Source organism: Phacochoerus africanus, chromosome 1 (genome assembly GCF_016906955.1).
Source record: "Phacochoerus africanus isolate WHEZ1 chromosome 1, ROS_Pafr_v1, whole genome shotgun sequence".
NCBI classification, from domain to species: Eukaryota; Metazoa; Chordata; class Mammalia; order Artiodactyla; family Suidae; genus Phacochoerus; species Phacochoerus africanus.
Genome location: NC_062544.1, coordinates 12,803,950 through 12,819,513, shown reverse-complemented (window position 1 = coordinate 12,819,513; position 15,564 = coordinate 12,803,950). Strand labels below are relative to the sequence as shown.

Genomic DNA, 15,564 nt, shown 5'->3' with positions numbered 1-15,564 from the left:
ATTTTAAAACCATATTGGGAAGGTTGAAAGGAAGAGCCTCTGCTGACCTAGAGTGGTGTGTGTCTAAGTGCAGCTGACCTAGAGCGGTGTGTGTCTAAGTGCGGCTGACCTAGAGCGGTGTGTGTCTAAGTGCACGAAGGACTAGATCATAAGCCCCAAGGGGCGAAGGTGAGGGCTCTGCAGCATGTGGAGTGAAGGAATGGCACCTGGAGACAAAATGACTAGGACACAGAAGACACTCTCAAATCCATACTGCTCTGGACTCGAGAGCTTGAGTAGAAATATTGATCCTAAAGAAGAGAATAAATTGAATATTCCCTGGGATGTATTGGGGCCTTATTGCTAACTACAGGGATATTTTGTCATGGAATTGTCCTTCTTCCATCCCCCTAAGAAGCAAAGAGGATTGGGATTAGAAAAGTCAGTTACTGGGAATAGAAGGACATGGGCAATAATTGATTGTGCCCTAAGGTATCAATCTGAGGGGGCTTCCTGGAGCCCTGACATCTGAGATGGGTCTTCAGGAATAGGAAGGAGTTTGCTAAATGGTGACTTATTTTTTCTACTTCTTTTCAGCTCAGGAAATTGAAGCCAAATATTCTCAGAGAGAAGTCCCAATAAAGCCACACATCTCATCTGAAATTCAATTGGCTTCAGTCCCCTCAAGATCCAGAAGAGGGCATAAGGAGGGAGGGAGGGGATAGAGAAGAGCAATTATCCAGGTGTTTTCACAGACATTTTCTTCCTTCCACCTTTTCCCTGTCATACATAATCTCATCATGTAAATATTGTATCTTCCCATTGGCAAACAAAATGTTTAGACTCAGAGAAGGGAAAATGACTCAGTGAAGCCGACATGGTCTGAGATAGAAGAAGATTTAAAACACAGGCTGGGCTCCCATTTTTCCCAACACCACCATAATGTGACTGTGATGGATATGTCCTCATGGGAAGGAACAGATCACAGGAGTAACGCACAGTTCACAACCAGAGTGGGCCAAATGCGTTCCGAAGGGACAGAGCAACCTCAAGGCCCCAAGAGCAGGAAAACGGGAAAGAGAGGCAACAACACTGAGAACTGCTGAAGATGAGCTTCACTTCTGCTGCAATTCAGTCAAGGCATTCTTTTCCACCAAGAATTATGATCAAGTGCTTACGATAGATCCCAGAAGCACAAATCTAAGGAGTCAATATTGCATTTGAATACATCAATGTATGGTGGAAAAGTGAGCAGGTTTTGAACAGGTTTCAAAACCTGGTTCTTCTGGGAACTTAGCAGTACCTGATTTCCTCTATAAACTATCACTCAACCTCTTGGCCCCTTCTTATTCCACCCACTGCCTGAGAAATCCACTTCAAGCAGGCTTTATCCATCTTCATAATGGTACAAACTCATAGCATCTTACCTTGGACATATACTTGGTGTGAGTACCTGCCACTCTGACATGGACACCATGGTGGGAGAACCCAGTGGGAATCCCCTTGGCACTCAGAAATATATAATTCAGAAGTCGGTGCAGGGCAACTGTCAATAAATAAAGGTTTCCCCTTCATCCCCAAGGTGGACGGTTTTAAGATGCATTTCCTAAGACTATCCCACCAGCAAATTCAAACAACAGATGTCCTCATGGTGTCCAGCCACATATTGGTTCTCTCTTTCACCCCTTGTTACTCCACTTGTGCTTCAGGCAATCATTTCTCAGAAAACTACCTTTGTCTCAGTGCTGCTTTCAGGAGACGTCAGCCCAAGAAACTAGCTATGTGACTTGAACAACTTACTTAATCTGCTACATTTTCCCAAAACGCCAAATGGAATTAATAATTATATTTCTCCCACAGGCTCAGAAGTATTAAAGAGGCATTGCATGTAAATCATTTGGCCTGGCGCTGAGTCCATGGTAGACGGTGAATGGACGCAAGTTATTTAATTCCCTGTTCCCTCTGCAAAGTCATTTCACATCATCCATGGAAGCCGAGGACCAACATCAGAGAGGGTTTCCAACAAATGCCCACGTGGGAGCTATGACACATCCTACTGAAAAAATGTTTGCGGTTGATTACCCAGATACATACTGTCCAAGTTCAGAGTGGCCCTTTATTGTAAAACCTATAAAGGTTTTAATAAAACTCAAAATACCTAAAAGGTGAGAAGAAATTGGAGAAGAATAGGATTATCTATTGCTAATATAATATCTGCATTAAATCATCAAGAAGTGCCAAATACCAAACTTTATTGCATAGCTAGCTACCAATGTTAAGAAAGTCCACAGACAGGTTTCAGATTTTGACATTGCTTCAGGAGAATGTCTATTTTTCTCACTTTCATCTTCCTGAGATTTCTAAGAAATTCTATTGAATTCCCCTTTCATAAGGAGGGGTTTATTTTGAACTGAATAAGGTGGTAAAGTTTTATACTACACAGTACATAAAATTATGGTAAATGAAACACCTATTTGGGAGAGCAAAAATGAAGACTATTCTCAGGAGCTCTTAGAAAGAAATTAAAAAAAGAAAGCAACAACAAAAAAACTGCAGTAAAAGGGGAAAGAAAAAATCTCCCTGCTGCTTTAAGGTGAAGGCACACAGAGGAAGGAGAAGACTGTACAAGAGGAAATCTATGAATTTTGAAGCAACCACAACAAAACAGAATGCTGCAGAATGACCTCACTGATTTTCCAAAGGATCTAAATCTCTCCCTGTTTAAGGACACAGACCACAAAAGAGAGTTCTGCTGAGTTTCTAAACAAGCTTATTTCTTTTGTTTTTTAACTTTATACTGCCACAGCTGTGGCATATGTCAGAGCTACAGCTGAGGCCTATGCCACATCCATGGCAACACTGGATCCTTAACCCACTGAGCGAGGCCAGAGAGCAAACCCTCATCCTCAGAGACAATATCAGGTCCTTATTTCATTTACAATGAAGTAACTCCTTATTTAATTTTAAAACAAGTACTTGAAGCCAAAGTAAGTTCTACAGGTCTCTGATATTTTGCACGTCAAAAGGACAAATCTGGAAAAGATTTCAGATTTCAAGTAGTGAAACCAATAGGTACAAGGGTCTGTCTGTTCAGAAGCCCCAAAGTCTACAGGGACTATCATAAAAGTCAGTAGTTTAAACCTGGAGATGACCTACCAGTTGAAAACGGTGAAAATGGGAGTTCCCATTGTGGCTCAGCAGAAATGAATCCGACTAGTATCGATGACATGTGGGTTCAATCTCTGGCCTTGCTCAGCGGGTTAAGGACCCAGCACTGCTGTGAGCTGTGGTGTAAGTCACAGAAGCAGCTGGGATCCTGAGTTTCTGTGGCTGTGGTATAGGTCAGCTGCCACAGCTCTGATTCAACCTTTAGCCTGGGAAATTCCACATGAGGCAGGTATGGCCCTAAAAAGCAAAAAAAAAAAAAAAAAAAAAAAGTGGAAAGAAAATGAAAGAAGGGAAGGGAAGAGGAAGAAAGGAACGAAGGAACGAAGGAAGAAAGAAAGAAAACGGTGAAAATGAACATGATCCAATGCACTCTTCAAATTACTCTGACCAGCCATGATCTCATTAACTCTGCCTGTGAGATTTTCTCTACCAAACATGTGGTACTGTTCTTAACTACCGTCACCCCAACACCCATCTTAATCACTTCAAATCTGGATTACAAAGGGCTCTTAATAAGGCTTCCTAGATTACCACTCTTCTTTCTACTCACCACAATCCATCAGAAATCCCACTCTCATAATATCATTGCACAATAGCAACAGGCTAGAGACCTCGGGTAATGAGATAATGAACCTGAGATGAGATGAAACACAGGAGATAGACCATCTCATCCTAACTTTACCATCTATACCCTCCTGACACTTTCTACAAGCCAAGCTCTTTAATTTCACCCATGAACTTAGAAAAAGGAGAGGTAGCGGTATTATGTCCCTATCTGGTGGAATTTTACAGTTGAAGAGGCATCTCAGACCACTGCAAAGGGAGAGGAAGGCTGAGAAAGGAAGACAATGGTTTTAACAATATATTTTTTGTTGCAGTATAATTGACATATAACATTTTATCAGTTTCAGGTGTACAACACAATGATTTCTTATGCATTTATCAAAGATGTTTTTAGGAGTTCCTGTCATGGCTCAGTGGTTAATGAATCTGACTAGGAACCATGAAGTTGCGGGTTCAATCCCTGGCCTCACTCAGTGGGTTAAGGATCCAGTATTACCCTGAGCTGTGGTGCAGGTTGCAGTCACGCCTCGGATCCTGCATTGCTGTGGCTGTGGCATAGGCCGGCGGCTTCGGCTCAGATTAGATCCCTAGCCTGGGAACCTCCATATGCTGCGGATGCAGCCCTAGAAAAAGCCGGAAAAAAAAATGTTTTTAAAGAAAGAATTCTATCAGTTAATAAAAACTTAAAACCCTGGAATAAATTCTACCAAATGTCTTTCAGCTGCAATATTCTATGATGGCATTATTCCATAAGACAATTTGATGTGGCTCAGAAGAGCACCCCAGCACCTGACCCCAAATCTGCCAGATCATCTATGAATGATTCAGGTAACCCATTAGATATTTCTTGCCTTGCCTCTTACTTTTCCTTTACATTCAAAATAAATTTCCCCTGTGCCTACTTTTCTATTTCTTACCAATTATTTAATAGCAATTCTGCACTGTTCTTCAATTACCAGCTGGTAGAACCAAATTTATACTCCAATTCTCACTTTTTAGTACTACTCCCTGAAAATAGCTTTATTTTTACTCAGTATTGCAGGTCATTAACATCCATGCAGTGGGTTTATTTTTAGATGTTTCCCTCCCAACCTTTAAGGCAGAAACTAAAACTATTTGGAACTTTATTTCAAATGATACCAGTTCTATTCCATGAATTTCAATACATCCTTCAGGCAGCCATATTGGGTTTCTCTGGTCCACAATAGCAGTTTGGTAGTGCAGGAGTATAATAAAATATAGCTATAAAGCACCTGTAATCTACTAAATATAACATACATGTGCTAGCTTCCCCTAGCCTCAATTATTAGATAAGGGAAATTTCCTGGCAAATAATGCCTTTTTTCACTTCTTCCGCTATATATGTTGAAAATACCAAGTTCATAAACTAGCAGTTGAGTTCAGATGTGAGAAAATCATCTTTCTAGTTCTGCTATTCTGAGGAAAGATTTACTTTCACCTTCTAGGGTCAAGCCTGAGAACAAGTAAATCCTGAAAGCAATCAAGAAGAAAGCCTATAGGAAGCAGACACAGGACCTTACAGATTTCATTAACCCTCTTCTCTGTGTCTTTTCCCCAGGTTTCGTGTGTGTGTGTTTATTTTTTATATTTTTTATACTTTTTTTCTTTTTTGGCTGCCCCGTGGCATATGGAATTCCCAAGCCAGGGATCAGTCCCAGCCGCAGTTCTGACCTACACTGAAGCTGCAGCAACTTCCTTTTAACCCACTGTGTGGGGATGAGAACAGAACTTCTGTCCTGATGCTACTAAGATGACTTCGATCCATTGCACCACAGCAAAAATTCCTTGAGTTTTTATTTATTTATTTTTTTTAAACTCTAAGGTCCTCAGCTAAAGGCAAGCTTTGAGTAATAAATCAGGCACAGCCTATACAGTTTGTAATAATATGGGTGAACCCTTGGAAAATTTTAGCAAGAAAAGGTGTTATTTTGCAGAAATTATAATTTTTCTTTTTATGGTTGTATCTATGGCATACAGAAGTTCCTGGGCAAGGGGTTGAATCAGAGCTGCAGCTGCAGCAACAGCCATGACCACGGCTATACTAGATCCAAGCCCCATCTGTGACCTATGCTAGGCCAAGGATCAAACCCACCTCCTCACGTACACTATGTTGGGTTCCTAATCTCCTGAGCCACGACAAGAACTCCCAGAAATCAAAATTCTTTCAGACATTTGTATAGGCTATTTTATTTTCTACTGTAAATAGCCACACAAATTGAAAATGTGTTTATAAGACTAGCTTTTTGGTTTAGATGAGGATGAAGTCTTGAAATGCAGAGATTTTAAATCAATTTTCCTGGGAGTTCAGGCATAAAGACACAGGGAGCCAGCTGACCCAGCAGTAGGAACTGGCCATGTTAGACTGAGGGAAATACAGTATAGACACACCTATCAGTGGCCCTGTCTTACAGCTCTCTTTTGTTTCCAAAAATAGCAATGCCCATTTTCTGCTACATCAGTTAAACACACTTCATCATCAAAAATCATCAAAATTCTTATAATGTGGAATAATCCTTCCTTTCCCAGTCTTTATACTTATTGCAACTAGATTATATACATTAAAATTAAGGAGTTCCCTTTGTGGCTCAGCAGTTAACGAACCCGACTAGGATCCATGAGGATACGGGTTCCACCCTTGGCCTTGCTCAGTGGGTTAAGGATCCAGGATTGCCGTGAGCTGTGGTGTAGGTCGCAGACGCAGTTCAGATCCTGTGTTTCTTTGTCGGTGGTGTAGGTGTGTAGGCTGGCTGCTACAGCTCCAATCCGACCCCTAGCCTGGGAACTTCCATGTGCCGGGGGCGTGGCCCTAAAAAGCAAAAAGCAAAAATAAATAAATAAATACATAAATAATAAAATAAAACAACTCTGTTGAGGCTACACTTGAATTCACCTTGAGCCCCATCATGTCACCCCAAACTCAAAACAAACTTATTGATCTTATTCCCTTTTCTATTTATTAAATCAATATATTCCAGCATTAGGAGGTGGCTTAATCTCCATGATAATGTGGGTTTGATTCCTGGCCTCTCTCAGTGGGTTAAGGATCTGGCATTGCTGCAAGCTGTGGTGTAGGTCACACATGAGGCCTGGATCTGGCTTGGCTGTGGTGTAAGCTGGCAGCTTTAGCTCCAATTTGACCCCTAGCCCAGAAAGTTTTATATGCTGCAGGTGCAGCCTTAAAAAGGAAAAGGGCAAGAAGAAAATATAATCCAGAATTAACGAAGCTATACAATTTTCCCTGCCTCATTCTCTGTATACCCAGTCTCATTAATTCAGCTCCTAAGAAGTCTCCTATAAAGCTTTATCCAAAAAAGCCCCTAAATATTTGAAGAACCTTAGATACCATCTACACCATCCAAACAATACTCTCTCTACCATCTTACTTTGACGCTACAGTTCTCTAGCCTTGAAGACAGAAATATCCTCTTAGCTGTTCTAAACCGTCTTGACAACCAAGTTACCCAAAACACTGATTCCAAAAAAATCTTAGTGGATTTCAGTTCTTATCAGATACCATTCCTGCTCAAAATTTTTCAACAAGCACCTCCATGAATAAAGATTTACACCCACACTACTAGGCATGGCATTGAAGACTTGTGGGATCCAACCCTCAGTTTCCCATCTTCATTTTCCGCTGCTTCTATTCCTGCCTTCTCCCCCTCCACCTCCCTCCCCCTCCAGGAAGTTATACAAGAAGGCAACTGGACTGCTTGATGCTCTGAAACTCTAACCTTTACAAATCACTTAAAAACCCTGGGCTAATATTTCTTGATAATTATTCTGTAGCAAGAGCTTCCGTTTTATATAGGATTTTATCCACTAACCCAGGAGCAACTTGGGAGAATGTTTGACCAGGTCAGTTTTGTGATAAACACATGCAGAAAGATAATTGATGGTTTGAGAGTATTTCAGCACTTCTTTGGGAAAGAGGGTCAAATCTGGGGTCCATTAACAGCTAAAAAAGGAGAAGGTGAGAGAAAATATAAAAATTCAGCAAAGTGGGAAACAATTCATAGACTGAGTTAAATGGCAGGTGTGGATATTTTGTTTTCTACTGACAACCACAAGAACAATTTCTATTTAATGCATATGTACTCTTTCTAGGCACTACTAAACCTGCAAAGTGGCATTGTTGTTTTCTGTTTTACAAAAGAGAACTTCAGGCTAAAGAAGCCAAACCGCTTTGTCAATGCTGCATCACAGCTAAGTGGCAGGTCTGCAATGTGGACCTAACTGCGTTTTCCACAAAGCCTGTGGGGCTTTAAGTCACTGTAGTCTCTTACCTTTCACAAGACACAGGGTCACCGGCAACACACACCTATGAAGATATCCAAATCCAGGGAGTGCTCTCGTCTAGCAGAGTCTGATATTTGCGGCAAGCTTGTGGTTCTAAGGCACCTTTTCTGACCAAAGTTTAAAATCTCTTGACTCAAGATTTCCAATCTTTCCTCCCCACCTCTCAAGTCTTTAGTTCTGAGGCTGCATCCTTGCAAGGGACCAACGAAGCCACTTCTTGTGGCGTAAGTTTGCTTAGCAGAGGAGGAAGTAAATAAACTTGTCTTCCCCTTCCCAGTTTTTCTCCTCTCTCTTCTCTCTTTGCTGGGAAAGGGCTTTAATTAACTTGTCTTCCTCTAATCTGGACTTGGTTTTGCTTGTTAAGCTGAGTCACTTTCAGCTGGGCTAATAATCACTGGCCTCTCCCTCAAAACAACTTTGTTGATTTTAAAAATAAGATACACACTTGTGGAACTTCAGAAATTATAGGCAGCACAAAGAAGAAAATAAAAATCGCCTATAACTAACTACTATTATATTGCACATAATATACTTCTAACAGTTTTTCTATGCATAGGCAATATATACTTTAAAAATAACTTTTCTTATAGAAAATCTCAAAAATATACAAAAGGAGGCAGACTAGTGCAAAGAATCCAATACACCCATCACTCGGCACAATCAGTAAGTAATTCATGGCTAAACTTATTTTCACCTAGGCTCCTACCCAGTTTCCCCCTTGCTCCAGGTTATTTTGAAACCATCCTGGACATCACAGCATTTCAACTAGAGAGAGTCCATTATGTATTTTTATAAAATAAATGAGCTGTTCACTAGTCATAATCTAATAGCATATCTCACCTAGAAATGTAGCAACACCTCATTCATATCATTAAATATCCATATTTAATATTCATGTTTCTACCCTCACAAATTTTTTCTTGGTTAATTGTTCGAATCAGGATAAAGTTGAGGTCCACATCTTGAAACGGGCTGGCTTGTCTCTCAAATCTTTCCTCTTCAAAGTGTAGTCAAGGGAGCAGCAGCTTGGGCATCACCGGAGCACAGGTTAGAAATGCAGAACCTCACCCTGCCCCAGCCCACCCGACTCAGACTGCCTCAGCCAGAATCTGCACTGGAACAAGAGCCCAGATGACTCACATGTACTGTAATTAAAGCTTGAAGCTCATCTGTTTTGTCTCTTTTAATCTAGAGTTCCCCGACTCTCTCTTGCTTCAACTTATTTTCTTCAAAAATCGTCTCAGAAGAAACTAAGTCTGTCTCCTTGAGTTTCTCACAGCGTAGCTAATACTCAGTTTATCCTCATGGGAATGTTGAACAGGCTCCTCTGCTGCCTGTATTTAATATAAATGGGAATTGTATCTAAAGGCTTGTTCAGAATCAGGTTCATCTGGGGGCAGGAATTGCATTGTAGGTAAAGGCTTTGGCCTTTTTTTTTTTTTTTTTTTTTAAGGGCCACAGATGTAGAATATGGAAGTTCCCAGGCTAGGGGTCAAATTGGAGCTGAAGCTGCTGACCTATGCCACAGTTACAGCAACATGGGATCTGAACCATGTCTGTGACCTATACCACAGCTTGTGACAATGCTGGATCCTTAACTCAATGAGTGGAGCCAGGGATCGAACCCATATCCTCATGGATACTAGTTGGGTTCTTAACCCACTGAGCCACAGTGGGAACTCCCATGTTAGCAATTTTAATGATTATTCCGCAGTTCTATTATTGGACTAGGCATTATTAAATGGTGATATTCTAATTCGATTTCCTTCGTTATGTATTGCTTTATGTTTCTAAAAAGATCATCTTTTCCACGTCAATTCTTTGATGCCTCTGAGGTTTTATAAGACAAGATGGTTACTGATTCTTTATTTGTTTTCAACAAATAATGAGTTGTTTACCAATCATACTCCAAAGGAGATCCATAAGTTTTTTTTTGTTTTGCTTTGTTTTGTTTTGTTTAGCACTCCTAGGAAGACATGGATATTTGCTATTTCCCAATCATTCCCACTATTGTACTTATTGAAGCTAAAATCTTTCCATCTTCAGCTAGCAGGAGCTCCCTGAAGCTGGCCTCTCACCCTTTCTGACATATTCTTAGTAACTTTTGCTAGTGGCCTGCTCTCTGGTATGACAAGACATTCCCTATACAATTCATACATTGTCTAGCTCAGACCTGGATCAGTCTTGTCTCCAGGAAGCCCACCTTACTCAATGGTGGTCATTTTTTTTCCCTAGCCCTTTTTAGAGGACAGACCCACTAAATATGGTTTGTTTTGCTTCCAGAGAAAGTCATTTTAAGTTCACACAGATACTTACAAATCAAATTCAGAATGATTTTGATTTTATTTGAACCCATCTGTCTCTTACACATAATAGCCTGGATCACACCGACATCAACATAATTCTTCATTTGTCCCTAATGATGGACTTTGAGGTTGTTTCAAGAACTTTTCCATTATAAACACTGCTGCAAAAATCTGTCTTTTGCTTGCACCTTTTGACTGTTTTGGAAAGTTGTCTTTACAACAGACTGGAAGAAGTGATTGCTGTACCAAATGATAGGTAACACACTAATGTGATGACATTACAATGCAGTACATATTTTGATATATCATGAACATTTTTCTATGTCATTAACAATTCTTCTACAGTTTCCTTTTTGATGGCTATGATAGAGTCCATTTAATCATGCTCTTATTACTGGGCATCCAGCCTGTTTTGTATGGATCAGAATTTCAACCACTTTAATGACTATCCATGGAGACAAACCACTTGCCCTCTTTCAAACCTACCTGGTTAGGGGCGAGTTTCCTTCTTCACTTGATAAAACTGCTTTGACCAGACTTTTACACTAAATAGGTATCGGTCATCACATTACATGGACGCTGCACCAAGAACACTCTTACGCTACTTTCAAGGAAAGCCCACCTGACAGAGTTAAAATGAATACCAGATGAGGAAGGGCGTCTGACCCTGACTATATCACTCATTCTGATGAGTCTAGTCCATTTTAAAGGTAAGCATCTCTCTTATATATTTACTATTCTTAGATGGTAAAGAAAGGATGTTTCAGAGGACAATGTTTAAACTACATATTTAATTTAATTTAAATTTATTTTATTTTATTTTAAGATTTTAGCCACAGCCATGTCATGTAGAAGTTCAGGGATCAAACCTATGCCACAGCAGTGATAATGCTGGATCCTTAACCACTAGGCTACCAGGGAACTCTGTAGTCTATACATTTTATTGGGAGCTTACTCCTCCAATGAACTTATGGTCATTTATAGAAGTAAATCTTAGATTAGGTGATTTATACATTTTCTTCCAGCTTTAAAAAGAACTTAATTCTAATGAATTTTGTGTGCTTTAACGTTCTCTAAGTTCTTATGTGACAGAGCTGTTACTCTATTTTTTTTTTAATTCCACTAAGCATCTAATAACATGCTTTACTTAGGGTGAGTTTTATTACTGGCTTGCTGGAATTAACTTTTCAGACTCCCTCCTGGCTCTTGAACTGCAGTCTATGGCTCTGAGTCAAGGAAAGATTCATGCCCAATTAAAGTATTTTCTGACTGCTTATTTACAAGGCATCATGTTTGTTCAAATCTAATTTGTAGGTGAATTTGGTTTGTTAGAGGAGTAAGTTCCCAATAAAATGTATGGTCTACAGAGCTTCCTGGTGACCTAGTGGTTAAGGACCCAGCACTGTCACTGCTGTGACACAGGTTTGATCCCTGAACTTCTGCATGTCACAGCTATGGCCAAAATATTAAAAAAAATAAATTAAATTAAATTAAATATGTAGTTTAAACATTGTCCTCTGAAACATCCTTTCCTTACCATCTAAGAATAGTAAAGGTACAACAGAGATGCATTCCTTTAAAGTTGGGCCACTGTGACTGGTTGAACACAGGTAACAATATTCAGATCCATAATCACCCAAAAGAAGAGATTAAACCTTAACATCATTTCTAATTATGTTCCTGCTGTCAATAGGATACTTGTAGCATTAACTGGAAGGGGAAACTGAATAAAATGCAGAGATTTCAATAAACACGTTTCTAGTTTTCTCTGAGGTCATTTGGAAGAGACTTAGTTTAGAAGTGTCTGCATAGGAGTCCCCACTGTGGCTCAGTAGTAATGAACCTGACTAGTATCATAAGGATTTGGATTCCATCCCTGGCCTTGCTCAGTAGGTTAAGTATCCAGTGTCACCATGAGCTGTGGTGTAGGTTGCAGATGTGGCTCAGATCTAGCATCGCTGTGGCTGTGGTGTAGGCCAGTAGCTGCAGCTCTAATTCGACCCCTAGCCTAAGAACTTCCATATGTCACAGGTGCAGCTCTTTAAAAAAAAAAAAAAGAAAGAAAAAAAAAACAGGAAAAAAAAGGGTCTGCATAGATGTTGCACAGGTGTCAAAGACACAAGTGGCACCTTAAGGAGGAGTCGTTGTTATAATAATCTCTGTGGAGTCTATCAGCTACTACCTTACTTTGTCCTTTAAAAGAAAAGACGAAAAGAAATAGCCTAGGGCCTGAATCCATCCAAGAGGGGGAATAGATAAATGAAAGCTGGCACTGCCATAGGCAAAGCACTGGAGAAAGGCTTTTCTCACATATTACCAGAAGGTAAACATCTTCTAACTCCTGTGAGGATAGAACTCTTATTTTAAATTACTCTTGACTCCTTCTTGCACCCAACAGAGGAAGCGGGGGGCAGTCGTCAAAATTGTTTCATGTGAAGTATACTTATAAACCGAGTATGTGAAAAATAAACAAATAAATAACAAGCATATGACCTGGAGTCTTCTAGTTTAAATTATATCTGAGGCAAGAGGATCTGGCCCAGCTGCTCATTTTGATTCTATTTTAAGAAAAAGAAAAGTCTAGTGTCTCTCTTTGCGTATCTATAGCATAATATAGAATTGTATACCCTGCAAATCAGAATAACTCAAGTTAATTTTTGCTTGAGAAACAAAAACATTACTTGGAAATCAGAAAAATGAGACGAAATGGAATCATTCATATAGGCAACTATATGAAAAAGAAAGGCCTTTGGAAGTTCGTGAATGTCGTGGACAGATAAACATAGAGGTGTGCCAGAGGATGTGCTAGCCATTCAAACACCGAAAATCCTTGTTTATCTAGAATCCAAACGTCCAGATGTTTGGAGCTGTAATTTACTTTTGAGAGAATGAGTTAATAGGATAATCAAGTTGTGGCCCTGAACATTTTAAAGACTCCAGAAATTCCATCAGCTCTAGACTTACATTTGCAATTTCTTCCTGGACATCTCCCCTGCTCAGATACATTAAAGGCATCTGGAATTTAGCATGATCAAACCAAAGCCCTGATTTCCCCTTGCAAACTGCATGGTTTTCAGTCTCCCCTCATCTCAGTAAATGGCTCCAATATTTACCAAGAAGCCTAAGTCAGAAACCCAGACTGATCTTTTAAAACCTCAGCCACCTTAAACGCTCAAAGCCTTCCCATCATACTTAGTATGAGGTCCAAAGTCCTACTCATGACCTACGATATCCTATGAGATCTGGTCCCTGCCAACTCCAACCTCTCGTCCATAATGTTCCAGCCACTTTGCTTCCTTCCCACATCCTGCCACTCCCACCAAGGACCCCTTCCTCCTCCCATAGCATCCCTCATCCTGTTCCTTCTGCTGGGAATCACAACTCCTCTGCACCTTTGCCCAAGGCACGGTGCAGGCACTAACATGCAGGCAAGGCTGGCTGCTTCCATTCTACAAGCCCATCCTCAGGCAGAACCACCCAGATCTCCTTCCTAAGTCTTCCTCCTAGACTTTTCTGTTTCCTTCATGCCATACATGCTGATTTATGCATTTGTTTATTTTGTAACTGTTTTCTGCCCACTTTCTCTAAGCAGTAAGCTTCAAGAAGGACAAATACGTCTGTTTTCTCTACCAATCTCTATCAGGAGTCCAACAGACCATGGAGCATAGTGTTCAACAATTATGTACTAAATATATCAATGTTCACCTCAGTTAGAGCATTCAGTGTACTCTATTTCATATCAATTTGGAGTCTTCAGAAGTTGGAAACCTGGATATATTATGCATAGTTATTCAGTTTACCACAAAGCAGACAGATCCCTTCCCTCCCTGTGTGGTCAAAAACGAATTTGCACATTAATTTTCAAGTATCAGTCAAATCATTGAACTGTTTACCAGGGTATTTAAGAGTCTTATTTTCATGGAAAAAGGGAAATGCAGTGTTACTTGGGAAAGAGTAAGCAAAATTTTGAGAGGAATCAGAAACTCTAGAGGAATAAACTTGAATCAAACAAGGTTCCTCTCTCCTTCCCCCTTCTGTTCCTTCCATCTTGCCCAGCTTTTTAGAACAGTGCAGAACATTCTCCTCTGCCTCAAATTTCATTATAGGGTTTAGGAAGGCATATACAATTGCTTTGAACATAAAACGTTGACTATTTCAGCTGTTATTTTCATTTCTGGTAATGGTTTAACTGGTAGGCTGAAGAATGGTCCTCCACAGATGTCCACTTGTCAGTCTCCAGGGTGGACATTTACCTCCCACAGCAAAAGGGACTTTGCAATGTGATTAAGTGAAAGATCTCAGTGTGGGAAGATCAGCCTGGATTATCGAGTTTGGGCCAGTGTAATCAGATTCTTAGAAGAAGGAAGCAAGAGGGCCAGAAACAGAGAGCCTGGAAGATGTTACCTTGCTGATTTAGAACACAAGGATGTGGACACAAGCCAAGGACTGCAGGCAGCTTCTGGAAGTCAAAAAAGGCAAGGAGATGGACTCTTTCCCCACCCCCACCCCACCCCCAGTCTCTAGAAGGAATGCAGCCCTGCTGACACCTTGATTTTAAAACTTTTGCCCTTCAGAACTTAGGACAGTAAATGGCTGTTGTTTTTAGCCATGAAATTTGTGTTACGTTGTGGCAGCAGCCCTAGGAAACTATGATGGTTTATGATTAAGGGCTATTATATAGTTTATGCTTTTATATACAGTGCAGAGCAGACGCATAAGTGAGAAAAAGCCGTAAAATATGACATGCCTGGCTACTTCCTAAACTGGCCAAGGGGTCAGACTCGTGTGGGAAATTTGTGGTAAACACAGTATCCTGTCCTCCTTCCTCAGACACCCTGAGTCAAGAATTGGGTTCAATGCAGGAAACGAAGCCCTAGAAGTGAGATGATGTTCCTAAGGCCACAAAGACAGTCAATAGCTGGGCAAGAACAAAACTCTGACCCTCAACCCATGGTACCAAAACTACTGTTCCATACCAGGCTTTAACACTGACCATGAAAGGGCCTGAGAAACATTATAGAGGGATTGGAGCATAAGTTTATGTTTTTTAAAAGATTAAAATCAGGTCATTAATGAAAATGGGTGCTGCTATGCTAGATTAAAGAGTCTTAAGGACCTATTACAGACTGAATATTTGTGCCCCTCCACCCCATTCATATACTGAAGCCCTAACTCCAGTGTGTCCATAATTGGAGATGGAACCTGTTTGGGACTGGTGGATGCAAACTGT

General features: G+C 40.4%; 1 protein-coding gene across 2 annotated transcripts in view; it reads right to left on the bottom strand.

Annotated features, from left to right (window-relative positions):
* Nucleotides 1-15,564, bottom strand: part of SGCD (sarcoglycan delta) — a 1,013,702-nt gene that overhangs the window by 638,419 nt on the left and 359,719 nt on the right. The window contains exon 1 of one of the 2 annotated variants that reach the window (XM_047774843.1): nucleotides 8,016-8,327. The exons of the other annotated variant lie outside the window; for it this stretch is intronic. The gene's annotated coding sequence lies outside the window, so the exon portion shown is untranslated. Of the gene's footprint in view, nucleotides 1-8,015; nucleotides 8,328-15,564 lie in introns of those variants that run through there. 2 annotated transcript variants of the gene reach the window in all.